General features: G+C 36.6%; 1 pseudogene; it reads left to right on the top strand.

The window, feature by feature from the left end:
- Window positions 1–2,575: 2,575 nt before the first annotated feature.
- Window positions 2,576–19,488, top strand: part of LOC141719691 (F-box protein At1g10780-like) — a 35,101-nt pseudogene continuing 18,188 nt past the window's right edge.

Genomic DNA, 19,488 nt, shown 5'->3' on the forward strand with positions numbered 1-19,488 from the left:
CATCTTCTCAGCATTTAACAGAGCTGCTTCAGTAGCTGCATCTGTGGGCTCGTCATACCCGCTTTCGACAATATCCCAATTATCGTAGGAACCAAGTAATACCTTCACGAACGGAACCTTAGCTCTGATGCCAGTTGTTAGAAACATGGATGGACTTTACACCAAAAGCTTTCAATAATATTAATAAACCAGCACAATAATAAGAGATTACTTTTATTTTTTAATAATAGAAATACAACTTATATATATAAGTGTTTACACACATGCTGCTGGTTTTTTTTTCTTACAAGAGCTTCAGCTCTTTTCTTTCTCTACAAAGCTACAGCTCTTTTTCTTTACAACTCAAGATACAACTTACATTCTACTACAACATGCATGCAAGTAGTATTTATATAGAGTACAAAGCTGCTACTGACCTAATCTCTTACTTCAACACGCTAGACAAGCCACCTTTTATTTTGGCTTCATTTATATTATTCATGACCAGCTTGCTTTGTTGTTTATGCAGCCTACCTTATTTATAGGATTCGAACAAGACTGCTCTATAGTTCACATATATTTAGTTGCATGTAAATATTAGAGTGCCACATACATGTTTCTCTTGTTACTATACATACACAACTCTCTGGATAATAAAACTAGTTTGACAAATTTAACATAGCACACCATTTTTCCTGAGATTGCATGACTGTGTATTTCAAATCATCCTTTACTAGAAACCAACTGTAATTATTATTCTTCTGGAGGGTTTGAATATTCTAACAAATAGTTGGTGAACTCAATTAATAATTAACCAGATTAAATTTTTTTTTAAGAATGACTAATGTTGTTGATTGTAATATCAGAGGCAATGTGACATTTGTATTTTTGTAATTTTTTGTTGATTTGTGTTTCGAGTCTCCTATTGGGAGGAGAAAGTGTGTGTTTTACACAAGACAAGTTTAAAAATATCTACCATACAAACAATGAAAGTGATTGTTTTTTGATTATTTCTCTAACACGAGGAGTGAGGATCGTATATTCATATAGTTGTTTCTTTTTTTGGTTGATAGGTGAGAACTTTTGAAGTTTTCTGTGACCGAGCTGACAATTAAAACCTAAATCTGTAAAATCATTTTGAAACTGCGGAATTATTGTTTACTTGTTCGAATTTCGAACCAGACTGAAAATCTGAATGTATATTATTAGCATCTTAAAAATTTTACAAATTTAACAGATCTGCCAGAGTTCCCTAAAATCATTATTTCTTTAGTGAACTTAGAATTATTTTATTATATTGTCACTTACCTACTGCTGGAAAAAGATATAGAAAAAAGAATATTTTAAAATGAAGGTTGATATTATTAATTAAGCGGAGTCTTAGCTTAAAGGTGCTAGAACTTTGCAGATGACGATAGTTTTGTGCCCTTCTTACAATGTTTATTTTAAATTAAGTCGGCTGAGTCTTGCATGTATTTATGAGATATTTTTGCGGATGATGAAAATTTTTGTGTCATTATCAGGATCCTAATTTTTTTTATATCTTTTAAAGCTGGTGAATGTTTGTACATTCTGATGACTGTTAGGAAAATTTGCAGACCCGTTTGTTTGCACCAGTACATAAATGTGATGCATTACTACACTTAGACTAAATTAATAGGCCAAATGACACACAACAAAATGGAAATAACTACGCACTACAATTACGATAATAGATCTCTCAAATATTACAACCAGGATACATGTAAGATGATAGATAATGGATTTCGAGAGGCCAATTCTCTCCTAGCAGAAGTAAAAAACAATACTAATTTCTCGATACCTAATTTTTCTCCTTTCTGCCCTATTTCTTTCCCTCATTCCCTTCCAGGTGCTATTACTTTTACCCTCTGCTATTTGGTGTTCAGATCCTTCTGCCTTTCAAGTCACACCTGGAATATAGTGCACAGCAGGTGGCTTTGTTGGCTGCATTACAATAAACTTTTTTCTTTTTGCATATAGATATCGCTTCAAGTAAAGAACCACTATATCACACTTCACCTTTTTTTTTGCTAAGCACACTTTACCTTTTAATTATACATGTGTAATTAATTAGTTAATCTTTCCGAACTGGGATTTTCAATTCTGTCAGTCCCTACCAAAAAGAACCCTAAACGTACAAATTAAGCATCAAGGCTGTGTTTTTCACATCATTTCTTGCTTTTCGTATCGGTTTTTTTTGTCAGGGACTTTTTGTATAGGTTTATATATGTGTAAGGCTGCATAAGAGTGTGATTAGGATTTTTTTCTCAAATTCTTCTTTCTCTTTGTAGTATGTTTCTTTTATGAATTGCAAGATAAGTATGGCATCATCCTATTTGGACATTGGAGAATGAATATCAGAATTGAAAATGTTTAACATTATATCATTAACAATTATAAGGAAATGTAATTGCTTATAGAGTTAATGACCAAATTCACTTGTTTTTAGTCAGTAATGTGAAATTATAATACAGTTGGTTTTTGATTAGATGAATTTTGATGTATTTAACTGTCCCTTGTACTGAAAATAGCTTTCCTAAACAGGAGATAAACTGCTTGATATCTTTCCGAGAGCATGGATGACCTTCCTGATGCTCTTTTCCAATACATCATATCATACATGGACAATGCCAAGGATGTGGCATATAGTAACTGTGTCTCGAAGAGATGGAAGGACTCAATGCCGCATGTTAAGAGCCTATACTTTCCTCAAAACATTTTTGATAACCTGAAAGCAGGATACACACCTGATGGCATTATAATGCAGATGGTGTCGTCAATTTGTCGACTAGAGACGCTTGTTGTTCATTGTCCTTTTACAAGTGTTGGCCTTGCTTCTTGGCTATCGGTACAAGGATCAGTTATAAGGAATCTCGAACTTCGGGTTGACACTCTCCTTAACCCTGAAGCCTTTGCTGAATCTCCCTCTAGGTTGGATTGTTTGAGGGATGCACCGAATTTGGAAACACTGAGTCTAGGGAGTGTTTTAATGATTCATCCCCCAGAGTGGGATTTTTTCTGAAGCTGAGGAGTCTTGAAATTGTTGGTGCAACATTGGTGGACCCTGCATTGGCAGATGCGCTAAAGGCATGTCCTAACTTGACAAAACTTTCATTACTTGGTTGTAGCGGATTGGATTCTGTCTCAATCGAGCTTCCACAGCTGCAGCAATGCAATCTTGAATTATATACCTGTTAACGGATGAATTTGGTATCAACAAAGTTTGAGGTTCGTAGCCGGAAACAAGATCTGTGATGGCGGTTCTTCGTCAGAAACGTGAACAGTAGTCGGTGGATCTGATGAACAATATTCATCGGAAAAGATGAATAGTGTTTGGTGGTGGTGATTATTGGGGGCTGAGATTGCTTAGGGTTAGTGGTGGCTCCTTTGCGCTCTCGCTTCTGACCGCTTACAATTTGCCTACTTACCCCTATTTATAGGGGATCAAGCCCACGTAGTTCTTGGGGAACAAGAAACCTAATGGGCTTAGATTTCTTATCCCGAGGCCCAGTAGGAAACCCACTGGAAACCGTCTTCTACTAGCTTTAGGAATGTCCGTCGATGAGGCCCAACCACAAAGGCCCAAGGCTCATCCGCAGCTTCAAGATTTCACGGATGAGGCATCTCCCTGGCCAAGGATAACCCTCCGCTACCAGCTGTTTCTCTAGTTCACAGACGCAGGTATAGCCGTGGTTCACCCCAAATGTTGGACGCATCTTTGTCCCCCGATAAGGAGCCCCTACCAGATTACAGGACAAGTGATCCCAAACTTTTGGGTGCAAAGTGCAGGATACTCCGAATTCTCCCAACAAGGACACCCGTTGACTACAGAGACAGAGCTCCCAAATCACACACCAGATTTCACCCCACATCCCCAATGAGGACACCCATTGACTACAGGAAGAGGCCTTCAGTCCAGGCATACCCCTGGAGGTCTCTGACCACGGACACCGCCTTTCCTGTAGATATGCTACAGGAAGGAGTTCTTCAATAGAATACCTGCATCAAATAGGTTAGTAATAACAATCTCCATCTTCCTTGAGTCTTCCAAAGAGTTCGTGTAACACCCCCAAATCCGGGGTCGGGGATCCGGGTTGTCATGAGTTCCATTTCCCTTAATAACACCTAATCTTAATAAATAATCAACTACTCTGTACTGTGACCCCACAATAAACACACACACCACAAGTTATAGTCTCAGAGATTAATATCCAAAAATAATCACAAGTCGTTTTATTCCACAATTTTATGTGAATACACCTTAAAAAGGTTTCTGAATAAATTTACATTTCTTTGCCATTATTACAATTCATAAATATACATAATCCGGTACATCAAAAGTTGAAAGCCTAGCCAATTGGTAGTTCCTACCTCAGCTACAGCGACATCAACTCCTATAGGAAACTGCGGAATGTTTCCTATCCACTCGCGAATCGGGAGCTTGGTCCTGTTCATCTTTTCTATCTGTTGTTGTGTGATGAAAGAAGAAAGCAAGGGTGAGCAGCAAGCCCACCAAAATAATATGTATAATGATTAACAATATATGAGCCCTCTCATAGTACTCATGAAAGTCTTGGTCAAAAGAAATGAACCAAGTTTGATATCTTAATGCGATGAAGTCGTAAAATATTCAGTATATATACATATATATACTTTTCACAATCTTTGAAATCCTCTGACGTGTATAATATACACAGAGTTCCAGTTTATAACTGTATAAAAATATCGTTGCAAGGTGATCTCATATATCTAACCTTGTCTCAACATTTTTCTGAAAATCTTTGTTATGCATAAGATAATCATTTACTAGATATAAGTTTAAAAGATGAAGTTACAAGATACTCCAATATACTTATATCTTTTCCAAATACTGCTTGAACTACCACCGTTCAAGTTATAATGAGCTTTCAACAGTTCATCACATAGATGAGACTACAAGACAAGATTTGAATAGATTAAATCTTTAAAATATCATCAAAATAAAATGAAGTTACGAGATACTTCATTTGATGCAAACATCATTTTGAAAACTTGACCCTGCCAACACTCAACAATCGCCCAACCGTAGCCTTTCTATCGAAGTGCTCTGGGTAGTGTTGCAGAAATATCCAATTGGATTATGAACTCATTACGGGAGTTTGCCGCGCCAGGAAGACCACTTACGATGATCAGTTGTAGTAGTGCAACCCCACCATTTTCTACATGTAGAGGAGAACCTGTCGGATTTACTTGTCAACCGAACACTGGACTCCTAAGGAATGGACCGTCTTAGCGGAACTTCCAGGCCATTTGGGCCAATATAATAAGGCTGGGCCGGCGCTACTCGACCACTTACGCCACTCCTAGTTCAGATGAAGTCCATGACTCTGAAACGTAAAGCTCGTCCCCACTTTCCCCAAGTAGAAACTTGTTGATACGGCTCCACCAAGAAGTCGTATCTAGTTGGAAAGGAAAACTCACCGATATTTCCCAGGCAATGCCTGTTAATGGATTAACTTGTTCCAAGAATTTTACTTTCCGAGTGTTGGGTAAGTAATCAAAATTCTTTTATCAAGACAGCAACCTTGTTGCGAATATAAAACACACCACAGAGCCGGATCCCTCAGGTTTTGAGCGAGTATTTAAATCCCCTTCGAAAGGAGGATCTTAAATATAAAAATGAGTTTTGGGATCCGCTCTAACTTTTAAAAATCATTTTGAAGACTAGCAAAACATTTTTAAGAATGTTCGGAGTGATGCTGATTTAATAAAATAAATCAGTCCCAATATATAAAAAATATCTGAATATTATTATTTAAATAATATTCCCATAAAGAACAATCTTTATAAAAATAATTGAAGTAGATGTTGTAAAACTTATACTTGAAATGACTATTAAATAACCAAAGATATACTTATACGAAAGTAATATCTTTATTTGAATAATCAAAAGTTAGTTTGATTACCGACACATTATTCTTTAATAAAATAAAGAATATTAATTAGTAAATAAATCGGAGTCATAAGCCCTCGAATGAATATTCAAAATAATATTAATTAATAAAATAAACGGAGTCATAAGCCCTCGAATGAATATTCAAAATAATATTCAATAAATAAAATAAGCGGAGTCATATGTCCTCGAATGAATATTCAAAATAATATTCATTAATAAAATAAAGTTATCGAATAAACCTTATTTGATTCATAGTTTTAAAAACTATTCATATATATATATATAAATATATATATATACTCGGGAGCATCGACTCCCGGTTTTAGAAAAAATTCACCTTTGGGTCCCCTATACTAAGGGTATATGCAAATACCTCTTATCTCTAGCATAGGTATTATCAACTGAATCAACAGATATATGTCAAGATTACGAAACAGACATGCATATATATACCATATCAGCATGCTTCAATATATCGCAAAATTTGCTAATTAACCAACATGCATTTATCACAAGATAATGCATATACATATATACATCACAACAACAGTATAACGGGTAGAAAACTTGCCTGAGTGCTCCCGGATAGGCTTAAGCTTAGAGTGGGTCCGATAACCTATGAATAACAATATAAGTCGGAATTAGACCCCGGTCGCTTAAGAAACTAGACTTTAACCATTTAGAGTCCTAATGTTCGCTTTCGCGCTTAACGATTCACTTAAGTCGCTCGAGTACCCTTGGCTCCACCATTTTTAATAAATTAACCATTACGAGTTTTAAGGCGATTCTTTCGCAAGTGTCTTACCAACTGCCTATTACACCTTAAATAAATGTTTCATACTTCAATTAGTCCTTTAAGGTCTTTAACCTATGTTTCAAAGTAAGGCGAGGGGTAATGATTCGTTCGCGAAACGTCGTTACTTAAAACGGCCGTTTCTCCTAAACCGTACATCGGAATCAAACGAACCACATATCAAAACGAAGCTCGTAACATGAACTATCTCAACATGGCAATGGTCAAAACCTAGCAGGGAGTTCTCGGGTCCTAATGTTATGAACAAAAGCAGTCTACAGTAAATCGGACATTACGACGGCTATGTTTACGCGATTTCCCAATTTTATACCATTCCAATTCAACCACCAATCAATCCCAATCCATCCATACAACCAAAATTCATCCTCACTACATCATAACAGCCCCAATCAACTCAACATTAACAATTTATACTTATTCTTAAACTTGAATTTAAACTATACTTAAGTCCTTTAACCAAACCATAAGATTTCAACCTTCAATTCACTACCATTCCAACCCAAACTCTAAACCAACAAGCATCAAGCTACTCTTTACCATAACTATCAAAATCATCGTAATATACAAAGTAAAGCTAGGGTTTGGAGATGTTATACCTTCCTTGAAGCTTTTAATCAATGAAAGATCCTTGGAATGCCCATGGAAGCCTTGATCTATGCTTAAGCTACCTTGAACTTTCATAAAAAATCAAGAAAACCAAAGTTATTTCTTGAAGGTTACTATTCACCATCTTCTTCCTTGATTTATTGGAAGAGATTGTGAAGGAATTAGAAGCTTAAACTTATAGGATATCTATATCTATGTACAAGGAACCTTAGATAATTACCTTGTGATTTAACAATGCTTGGAACTTGATTTTTGATTTTTCTTCCTTTGAAAAGAAGAAAAAGCCGAGAGCAATGTTGAAGAAATGAAAAAAAAAATTGTGTTTGCTTTGATTTGTTTTGGATAGCTTGGTTGTTTTTGTTTTGTTTTTGGGTAATTACCTTTCTAACCTTGACTTTGTGTGGTTATCATTCATCCACACCTCCTTCCCTCCTATGTCATGCTTATGTCACTTTGTGATGTCATCAGCCCTTACTTGCCCTCTTCTTATTGGTTGGATGACCTCATCATCCCTAACCTCCTTGATTAACTTCCTAATTGTTTGCCTAATGACCGCTGATCTGTTATACGGTTCGCTTAACTTTCGTTTTCGTTTATCGTTTGAGGGATCATACCCGGGATCTTATTACTTGGGATTCTTTAACCTTTCTCAATACATTATAATTCTTTTATGATCCTCTCTTATAATCCTTTAATTTAAATCCTTTTTATCCTATTACCTTATACTCAATTCTTTCCGTATCTAGTGGATTTCCGGGAAAAATCAAAGTGTTCGGAATTGGATTCTGACGATCTTTACATACACTTATATGTCATATAGAGTGCCAATAAAATCTCAGAATATCCATAAAAGAACCCCTACCTAGTGTGGCATGAAAAATTTTCTCATTCAGCAAAAACACTATTCATAAGGGTTTCAAAAATTTTCCAAAAATTGGGGTTATTACAGTCTCCCCTCCATAAAAGGATTCCGTCCCGGAATCAGATAGAAAATGAATAGGGATACTCTCTTAACATTGCACTTTCTAACTCTCGAGTAAATTTTTCCACATTATGGTTCTACCATCAAACTCTGACTAGTTTGATAACCCTTCTCCTAAGCACTTGTCCCTTTTCGATCTATAACCCTTCCTCGTTGCTCTATATAGGTTACGTCGGGTTGCATGTCTATGCGCTCATATGCCCCTATTTATCTGGCATCCGAATTACACTTCCTTAACATTGATACGTGAAACACGTTATGACTTGCTACATGTTCTGGGGTAAGGCTAGCTCATATGCTAACTTCCCAATACTTCTTAATATATCCAAGGGTCCGACAAATTGTGGACTTAGCTTTCCTTTCTTTCCGAATCTCATCAATCCTTTCCAAGGGTTTCCAAGGGGATACCTTTAACAACACTAGGTCCCCTACTTCCTATTCTTTGTCCTTTCATGTCAAATCAACATTCTTCTTATGTCCATCTTGGGTTACTACCAGCCTTCCTCTGATTAGATCTATTATATCCTTGGTCCTTTGGACTACTGCGGTTCCGAGAATCTTGCGCTCTACAACTTCATCCTAACATAAGGGAGATCGACATTGTCTTCCCTCAAGGATCTCATAAGGCGACAACTCGATAATGACATATGATCTATTATCGTAAGAAAACTCAATCCGTGTTAAGTGATCATTCCAATTTCTTTCAAGTCTATTGTACAGACTCTCATTATAGCTTTTAGCTTTAGAGCTTTTGCTTCTCAATACCCATTCTTTTCCAGTTCGTAATCGCTACTACCTTCCGTTCCTAATATTATACTGGTTATACTTTTGCTCGTTAGCGTTCTATAACCTTTTAATAACCACGTCAACCTTAGTATCACGAATGTGTTTCCATTCCAAATACCACCACAACTTTACTACTCCTTTTTCAGCTGCTTCTATCTTTGAAAGCTTAATCCTTCATATAGAAGTAAAAGAATTTATTGAGAGATCACTATGATCATGAACACTTGTTATATCGCATAGTTAGTACAGAGGGTGGCCAGCCTTTAGTACTTGACAAGCAATTAAACAATAGATGGTATCCTACTAGGCTTCTATCACACAGATAGATAGTCATTCGGCAATACCTCCCCTTCTAGAAGAGTTGTTCTTCTCAGCTTATATGAAATGAAAAGGAGAGAAAAGAACGAACTGAAGAGAATTGTATATATATAAAATATACTGCCACAAAATATCTGGCTTGGAATCTACCTCTGAACTATAGAGGTTTGTCATAGGAGAACAAATCATATACGTATATATATCAACATCAAGTATTATCGCCTCGCATTTCACATGCTTAAATATTTTTGCTATTCCGTCCATCATTCTATGGACCCATGCTCTTCCTCGAGCTTATACACAATCACCTTTGAAACTCTCTCGACATTGAAAATCGAATCTGGGATCTCATTCTAGACATCATCGTTACTAGAATTCTATGCTTGCATCGCCACCTTCCTCGTATAGTCATACGACCCTCTATTGATAAAGAGGAATAAATATTCAATAGGTAAATAATCTACTTAATTAGTCTATTCAATGATAACTTATACATCACCACGACCCGATTAGTGGTACTTAATCTCAACATCCATTCCAATACAACTCTCATGGTTGTAATCAGCTCATTACTCGCAGAATCATTGCTGCATTACTATGGTCCACTACTGACCTACTGTCGTCATTCACATTCCATGAAATCTTAATATCTAACCATACGGAGTCCATACCTGTCATATCAAATTCTTCTAAGGAGTTAACATAATCACCATTCATGATTCATGGAGAACACTCCAGATCCTGATGTACATTCATGACATGAAGCAGATAAAATTGCAGAAGAGTTTCAATCAAAGCAACGATAGCAGGTTAATACCATTCTTAATCATATGCCTTCAATAGAAGACTTAACTCAAAGGTTTGTTTAGTCCTTTTTGAAACATGGTCCTGGATTATTCTCAAGATAGGACCTTCTAAGATAGATAGCCCGCTCATGGCGATTACACGAATTAAACCTTCACCAACTACTATTACGGTTGGGTATTGCACAGTCATCAGAAGGAATGTCAATCTTCCAAACCATAATACAACCTTCATAGCTTAACCATCATCACTGTATTCTTTTGGCACAAGCGCCTATAATTATCCTCTTACCTTTAAAGTGTCGGCCACCTCTTTGCCCTTTCCTGATAGTAAAATTTCCTTACAGTCAATGTCATTTTAACCACCTCCAAATAAATTTTCTACCTCATTTCAATCACAGCTTATGTGAAGATGTTTTCCTTAAAATCAGATGAGTAAAAAAAAATATCACCATTTTTCCATAAGTTATTGCCTCAGTCTTTAGAGGTTATTCCCTGTCACGACTGACTCTCAATCATACTTAGAACATCTTTTATCTTAGGCTCTAATTGCCCTGAACAATTCCGACCTTTACTGGTTCGATCCGTACTTTCTCGTGGTTTAACACGTGCCCCACTTGGCATCATTATAATTACGTCATATTCCCTTTATCAACATTTCTATTCTTGAGAATTTTGAATATTACCTTTCTCCTTGTAAAACCTCTAAGGTTATCTCTGAATCATTCCTCCTGTATTCCCTAGATACAGGGCATATCAAAATACCATTTATTTATACCAGAATCATTGTCTATATACTTCTGGAAAAAAAATTCTCCACTGATTCTTAAAGGTTGTTATTACCTTAATCCTTTCCAATTCATACTGTCAAAACTCATACTATCCCTATTAAGGGTGAAATGCCAACCTTTATGCATTCCCCTAGGATTCGTTTTAAGTTACCGATGTTCTATCCTTAATTCCACCATTAGAAAGGTACATGCATCCTTCCATGGATAAATCAAGTCATATATCCCTGATAAGGGTGTCTTATTCAATCATTCCCACCTCGATAGTATATGCCTAATTTCACAATAACATCTGTATTCAAAATGAGGTCAATCAATATGGCCTCCAAAAGATAACAACGGTTATCCGCTTTTCTTGCCTAATTTGGTAACGATAACAAGGATGTTCTGGAAGATATTGGTCGTGTTCAACGTGAACCTCTTCTTAATAATTCCTTATTTACTTTTGTTGTTTATCTCAACAGTCACCTCAATGTTGGGATATCTTTCATACCTGGCGTCTCCCTTTCTGGGTATCGAGCCACCGGTCTTACACTTCACATTCTTGAAGGTCACTTCCTTCATCCAATTTTCCTAATTTCTTACTTCCTTGTCTCCTCAGTCTATCCGCGTCTCATTATTTATCCTTCGAACTATTTCAAGGTTTCCTGAATCCTCCCAACTTACAGGGGATAAAATATATGTATCTCTTATTCCTTCAATCATCAACTTTAACTCATGGTGAATCACCCTCATCCTGACGATTACATACTTTTCTATTTCTATTGCTACGAGTCTTTAGGGTTTCCTCATACCCAACTCCCTTAACATTCCTAAAACTCTATTGCCTTTATATTCCTTTCCACTCCAGTTTCTTTTTATTTTCCTTTCTCTTATCATTATTTCATGAACCCACTAATCATTGACTTCAAGCATCACATCGTTCTGGGATTCTTGTCATCAGAACGAATCTTGACAACTTTTATAACTTAGCTTCATATTTCATCATACTCGTCCGCCTTTGTTCTGACTCTAAAGCGTTTACACTATCTCCATAACCTTGGGAATTACTTTCCTGAAACAATTGACTGAACTTTAATCAGTTTATTATAATCTCTTGCTTCGTGCCTTCCTTGGCCTTTCACCAGCAGGTGGCCTCTCTCTTAGGAAGGTAAGTGTAAAAATAGTTTTTTGCACTTCGTCAATCATTTAGAATCTCAATTGATTCCTCTATTTCCTTTAGCCAGGCTCTTGCCTTGACTGGGTCAACTTGTTCCTTGGAGCTCTGAGAGCTTAGCGACTTAAAGGTTCGGAAAGATTTTCTCACCGCATTGTTTCCTCAGGGTGGTGGTTGGGGATAATAGTCTAAGTTCTGTCTAGAAAGGTCCATAAATTTTCGTATAGGAGTACCGTCTCGGGTCTCCTTTCCTTACTCGACTTTTGTTTCCTTAGTCTGAACATTCCCTCCTCCTCCCCATAATCGGGGTCCTCCTACATATTTTAAATCCTCATTTTCCACTTCATCATGTTATGGGTTCCTTCGATCTTGATGGCGACCTCCCTGACTATCACGTTCAGGGTTTGCTCTAAATCTTATTCCTCAAACTAGCTTTCATCTAAGATCTCATCTTTAAGCTCTTGAACATTTGGAACCCAAATTCTGTAGGAATACCTCATTATTCCCTTATCATCTTTCTCGGTATTAATCTCTTATCTATTTGTTGGCTCTCTGCCTTCATTCATCACTTTTTCTGGCACAATCTGTTCTTTTCCAATAATTTGAACTGTATTGCAATCTCAAACAGCTTTTCGGTACCGGCTCCGGTTACCTTCACTTCTATTTCCATTTTCTCAAAACCTCTTATAAACTCTCCAAAAGACATTATCATCTTGAGTCTCTCCTTTTTACTAAGGGCATCAGCCACCATATTGGCTTTCCCTGAATGATAAAGAATCTCCCAATCATAATTCTTAATTAGCTCTAACCGCCTCCTCTGGCGTATGTTGAGCTCTTTCTACGTGAAAATGTACTAGAGCACTTATGGCTTAGGTAATTCTCGCACTTCTCTCCATACAAGTAGTGCCTCCAATCTTTAGGGCAAAACTATTGCCATGAGCCCAAGCTCATAGGTGGGGATATCGAATTTTATATTCCCTTAATTCTCTTGACGCGTATGCGATTACCTTGCTGTGCTGTATAAGAAGCACCCTAATTCCTTATGCGAAGCGTGAATACAAATCACAAAATCTCCTTTTTCCATCCGACAATGCCAACATAGGGGCCATCACCAATCTTTGCTTCAGTTCTTGAAAGTTGTTCTCGCATTTCTCTGTCCATTCAAACTTCTTAGTCTTACGAGTAAGCCGCGTTAAAGGGGCTACTATCTTTACAAACTTGAACGAACCTCCGGTAGTGACCGACCAATCCTACCTCTGGTAGTCGACCTAACCATGGTCATCAATTCATCAGTGGTCCTTTATTCATTCTTGTCAGGATCCTCCATGGGATCCTCCTCAGCAACTATCCCTTCTAGGACAACATCCTCAACCGCTACATCCTCAATATGAACATCATCCGGTCCCGTGTTAGGACGCTCTATTGGATCCACAATCTGATCTCCAATAACTAATGAAACATCATCGCGTTGTTGCTCCTCAACCTCAGGGTTCGGAGTCCCGCTAACATATACGATAACGAACTACGCTTCTATCACGATATTTATAAGGGTTCCCATAAGGGTTTTAACTGTCAGTACTACGTTAGGTAGCCCGACTATGAACTTGGCAAGAGTTCTTATCATCTTAGTGAACTTATTATCTTAACATCACATCATCTCAGAGGTTTATAACGCTTAGCTCTGATACCACTTCTGTAACACCTCCAAATCCGGGGTCGGGGATCCGGGTTGTCACGAGTTCCATTTCCCTTAATAACACCCAATCTTAATAAATAATCAACTACTCTGTACTGTGACCCCACAATAAACACACACACCACAAGTTATAGTCTCAGAGATGAATATCCAAAAATAATCACAAGTTGTTTTATTCCACAATTATATGCGAATACACCTTAAAAATGTTTCTGAATAAATTTACATTTCTTTGCTATTATTACAATTCATAAATATACACAATCCGGTACATCAAAAGTTGAAAGCCTAGCCTATTAGTAGTTCCTACCTCACCTACAACGACATCAACGCCTATAGGAAACTGCGGAACGTTTCTTATCCGCTCGCGAATCGGGAGCTTGGTCATGTTCATCTTTTCTATCTGTTGTTGTGTGATGAAAGAAGAAAGCAAGGGTGAGCAGCAAGCCCACCAAAATAATATGTATAATGATTAACAATATATGAGCCCTCTCATAGTACTCATGAAAGTCTTGGTCAAAAGAAATGAACCAAGTTTGATATCTTAATACGATGAAGTCGCAAAATATTCAGTATATATACATATATATACTTTTCACAATCTTTGAAATCCTCTGACGTGTATAATATACACAGAGTTCCAGTTTATAACTGTATAAAAATATCGTTGCAAGGTGATCTCATATATCTAACCTTATCTCAACGTTTTTCTGAAAATCTTTGTTATGCATAAGATAATCATTTACTAGATATAAGTTTAAAAGATGAAGTTACAAGATACTCCAATATACTTATATCTTTTCCAAATACTGCTTGAACTACCACCGTTCAAGTTATAATGAGCTTTCAACAGTTCATAACATAGATGAGACTATAAGACAAGATTTGAATAGATTAAATCTTTAAAATATCATCAAAATAAAATGAAGTTATGAGATACTTCATTTGATGCGAACATCATTTTGAAAACTTGACCCTGCCAACACTCAACAATCGCCCAACCGTAGCCTTTCTATCGAAGTGCTCTGGGTAGTGTTGCAGAAATATCCAATTGGATGATGAACTCATTACGGGGGTTTGTCGCGCCAGGAAGTCCACTTATGATGATCAGTCGTAGTAGTGCAACCCCACCATTTTCTACAGGTAGAGGAGAACCTGTCGGATTTACTTGTCAACCGAACACTGGACTCCTAAGGAATGGACCGTCTTAGCGGAACTTTCAGGCCATTTGGGCCAATATAATAAGGCTGGGCCGGCGCTACTCGACCACTTACGCCACTCCTAGTTCAGATGAAGTCCATGACTCTGAAACGTAAAGCTCGTCCCCACTTTCCCCAAGTAGAAACTTGTTGTTACGGCTCCACCAAGAAGTCGTATCTAGTTGGAAAGGAAAACTCACCGATATTTCCCAGGCGATGCCTGTTAATGGATTAACTTGTTCCAAGAATTTTACTTCCCGAGTGTTGGGTAAGTAATCAAAATTCTTTTATCAAGACAGCAACCTTGTTGCGAATATAAAACACACCACAGAGCCGGATCCCTCAGGTTTTGAGCGAGTATTTAAATCCCCTTCGAAAGGAGGATCTTAAATATAAAAATGAGTTTTGGGATCCGCTCTAACTTTTAAAAATCATTTTGAAGACTCGCAAAACATTTTTAAGAATGTTCAGAGTGATGCTGATTTAATAAAATAAATCAGTCCCAATATATAAAAAATATCTGAATATTATTATTTAAATAATATTCCCATAAAGAATAATCTTTATAAAAATAATTGAAGTAGATGTTGTAAAACTTATACTTGAAATGACTATTAAATAACCAAAGATATACTTATACGAAAGTAATATCTTTATTTGAATAATCAAAAGTAAGTTTGATTACCGACACATTATTCTTTAATAAAATAAAGAATATTAATTAGTAAATAAATCGGGGTCATAAGCCCTCGAATGAATATTCAAAATAATATTCATTAATAAAATAAATGGAGTCATAAGCCCTCGAATTAATATTCAAAATAATATTCAATAAATAAAATAAGCGGAGTCATATGTCCACGAATGAATATTCAAAATAATATTCATTAATAAAATAAAGTTATCGAATAAACCTTATTTGATTCATAGTTTTAAAAACAATTCATATATATATAAATATATATATATATATATATATACTCGGGAGCATCGACTCCCGGTTTTAGAAAAAAATTCACCTTTGGGTCCCCTATACTAAGGGTATATGCAAATACCTCTTATCTCTAGCATAGGTATTATCAACTGAATCAACAGATGTATGTCAAGATTAGGAAACAGACATGCATATATATACCATATCCGCATGCTTCAATATATCACAAAATTTGCTAATTAACCAACATGCATCTATCACAAGATAATGCATATACATATATACATCACAACAACAGTATAACGGGTAGAAAACTTGCCTGAGTGCTCCCGGATAGGCTTAAGCTTAGAGTGGGTCCAATAACCTATGAATAAAAACATAAGTCGGAATTAGACCCCGATCGCTTAAGAAACTAGACTTTAACCATTTAGAGTCCTAATGTTCGCTTTCGCGCTTAACGATTCACTTAAGTCGCTCGAGTACCCTTGGCTCCACCATTTTTAATAAATTAACCATTACAAGTTTTAAGGCGATTCTTTCGCAAGTGTCTTACCAACTGCCTATTACACCTTACATAAATGTTTCATACTTCAATTAGTCCTTTAAGGTCTTTAACCTATGTTTCAAAGTAAAGTGAGGGGTAATGATTCGTTCGCGAAACATCGTTACTTAAAACGGCCGTTTCTCCTAAACCGTACATCGGAATCAAATGAACCACATATCAAAACGAAGCTCGTAACATGAACTATCTAAACATGGCAATGGTAAAAACCTAGCAGGGAGTTCTCGGGTCCTAATGTTATGAACAAAAGCAGTCTACAGTAAATCGGACATTACGACGGCTATGTTTACGCGATTTCCCAATTTTATACCATTCCAATTCAACCACCAATCAATCCCAATCCATTCATACAACCAAAATTCATCCTCACTACATCATAACAGCCCCAATCAACTCAACATTAACAATTTATACTTATTCTTAAACTTAAATTTAAACTATACTTAAGTCCTTTAACCAAACCATAAGATTTCAACCTTCAATTCACTACCATTCCAACCCAAACTCTAAACCAACAAGCATCAAGCTACTCTTTACCATAACTATCAAAATCATCCTAATATACAAAGTAAAACTAGGGTTTGGAGATGTTATACCTTCCTTAAAGCTTTTAATCAATGAAAGATCCTTGGAATGCCCATGGAACCCTTGATCTATGCTTAAGCTACCTTGAACTTTCATAAAAAATCAAGAAAACCAAAGTTATTTCTTGAAGGTTACTATTCACCATCTTCTTCCTTGATTTATTGGAAGAGATTGTGAAGGAATTAGAAGCTTAAACTTATAGGATATCCATATCTATGTACAAGGAACCTTAGATAATTACCTTGTGATTTAACAATGCTTGGAACTTGATTTTTGATTTTTCTTCCTTTGAAAAGAAGAAAAAGCCGAGAGCAATGTTGAAGAAATGAAAAAAAAAATTGTGTTTGTTTTGATTTGTTTTGGCTAGCTTGGTTGTTTTTGTTTTGTTTTTGGGTAATTACCTTTCTAACCTTGACTTTGTGTGGTTATCATTCATCCACACCTCCTTCCCTCCTATGTCATGCTTATGTCACTTTGTGATGTCATCAGCCCTTACTTGCCCTCTTCTTATTGGTTGGATGACCTCATCATCCCTAACCTCCTTGATTAACTTCCTAATTGTTTGCCTAATGACCGCTGATCTGTTATACGGTTCGCTTAACTTTCGTTTTCGTTTATCGTTTGAGGGATCATACCCGGGATCTTATTACTTGGGTTTCCTTAACCTTTCTCAATACATTATAATCCTTTTATGATCCTCTCTTATAATCCTTTAATTTAAATCCTTTTTATCCTGTTACCTTATACTCAATTATTTCCGTATCTAGTGGATTTCCGGGAAAAATCAAAGTGTTCGGAATTGGATTCTTACGATCTTTATATACACTTATATGTCATATAGAGTGCCAATAAAATCTCAGAATATCCATAAAAGAACCCCTACCTAGTGTGGCATGAAAAATTTTCTCATTCAGCAAAAACACTATTCATAAGGGTTTCAAAAAATTTCCAAAAATTGGGGTTATTACAGTTCATCCAAGTAGCATGTCAAAGGTGCATTTGTGTACCAAGTAGAAGATAAGAGCGCGCCCAATCAATCCTGCATGTTGGCGCCATCATGTGTCATCAGCCTTTGATCTCTTCCTTTATCATTCTACATCATAGGGCGCGCCCTATATTACTCATCGATATGGCTTGCTCTAATTCTGTTCAAGCCAAGGTGTGGGTCTGTCAAAACAACCATGTCCAAGTAATCCATCCAAGGTGCCTTCCTTACCTAGGGCGCGCCCTAAGGCTCACCACAGGACAGATTCCTATCAAGGAATTCCTCTCCCCTTTTTCAATAATTGGGCGCGCCTCTTCCATCTTTGAGGGCGCGCCTTTAGGATAATAACCACAACCGTTAATCAGCTACCCAATCAATGGGGTGCGTTTTTGGGGCGCGTTTTTAGGGCGCGCCTTCTATTTATGGAAAGTCAATCTTATCTTTTCCTAGATTTTAGGAGCTTCCCCTTCGATTCTGCTCATTTTATTAATCTTAATCTGAATTTTGTTTATACCAATTTTTGGGCATAACAACTACCCCCCAAATTCCATATGCCATTGAAAATGGGATTGAAATTTTTCTTCACCTTTATTAAAATCTGTATAAACAAATCTTCCAATACTTTTTACAGGGCGTGCCCTGAACCGGGAGTGCCTCCTAATTTCTCCCTTAAAGTTTCAATGATTTCATAATAATCAAATAAGGCGCGCCTCCAACAGGGCTCGTCCTAGAAATTCAAACGGTTTAAAAGTTGTTCCCCTCATTACTAGGGATTCATAATTGATGTGATTGATTTGACAGCTGTCATCTTTTTTACTATAAATACTAGTCACAATCAGTCATTTTTTCTTTTACTTTTACTCTCCCCCTTTTTCTTACTTTCTCTTTCTTCTCAAAGGCTCCAAACCCAGCGGTGTTGTTTTTCCCAGAACCAGCCTTCTCTGTTGCCATTCTCCAAATCTCTTTCAGTCAACTTCTTCTCCATTCAAAAAGGTACAACTGGCTTCTTATATTTCTGAATTTCGTTAAGTAAATCACATTGCATGCCATGTTACCTTTTTATCTTCCATTTCTGTTCTTGATGATATATATGAAATGATATATGTATTTGTGTATGTATATCTGTAATTTCAAATTTTGTTGCTTTAGATCTGAAATCGTTTGGGTTTAACTTTTAAATTTATGTTCTTGAGAATTTCAATCGTTATTTACAATCTGCACATAACCACCTGTGCCTTTAGAATTCACCAGCGACTTAGGACGCGCCCTATCTTCAGCTTCTTATAATCTGTAAATAACCATAATAGGGCGCGCCTGTTAAAATAAAACACATCCTTGC

This window comes from Apium graveolens, chromosome 4, assembly GCF_009905375.1.
Source record: "Apium graveolens cultivar Ventura chromosome 4, ASM990537v1, whole genome shotgun sequence".
NCBI lineage: Eukaryota > Viridiplantae > Streptophyta > Magnoliopsida > Apiales > Apiaceae > Apium > Apium graveolens.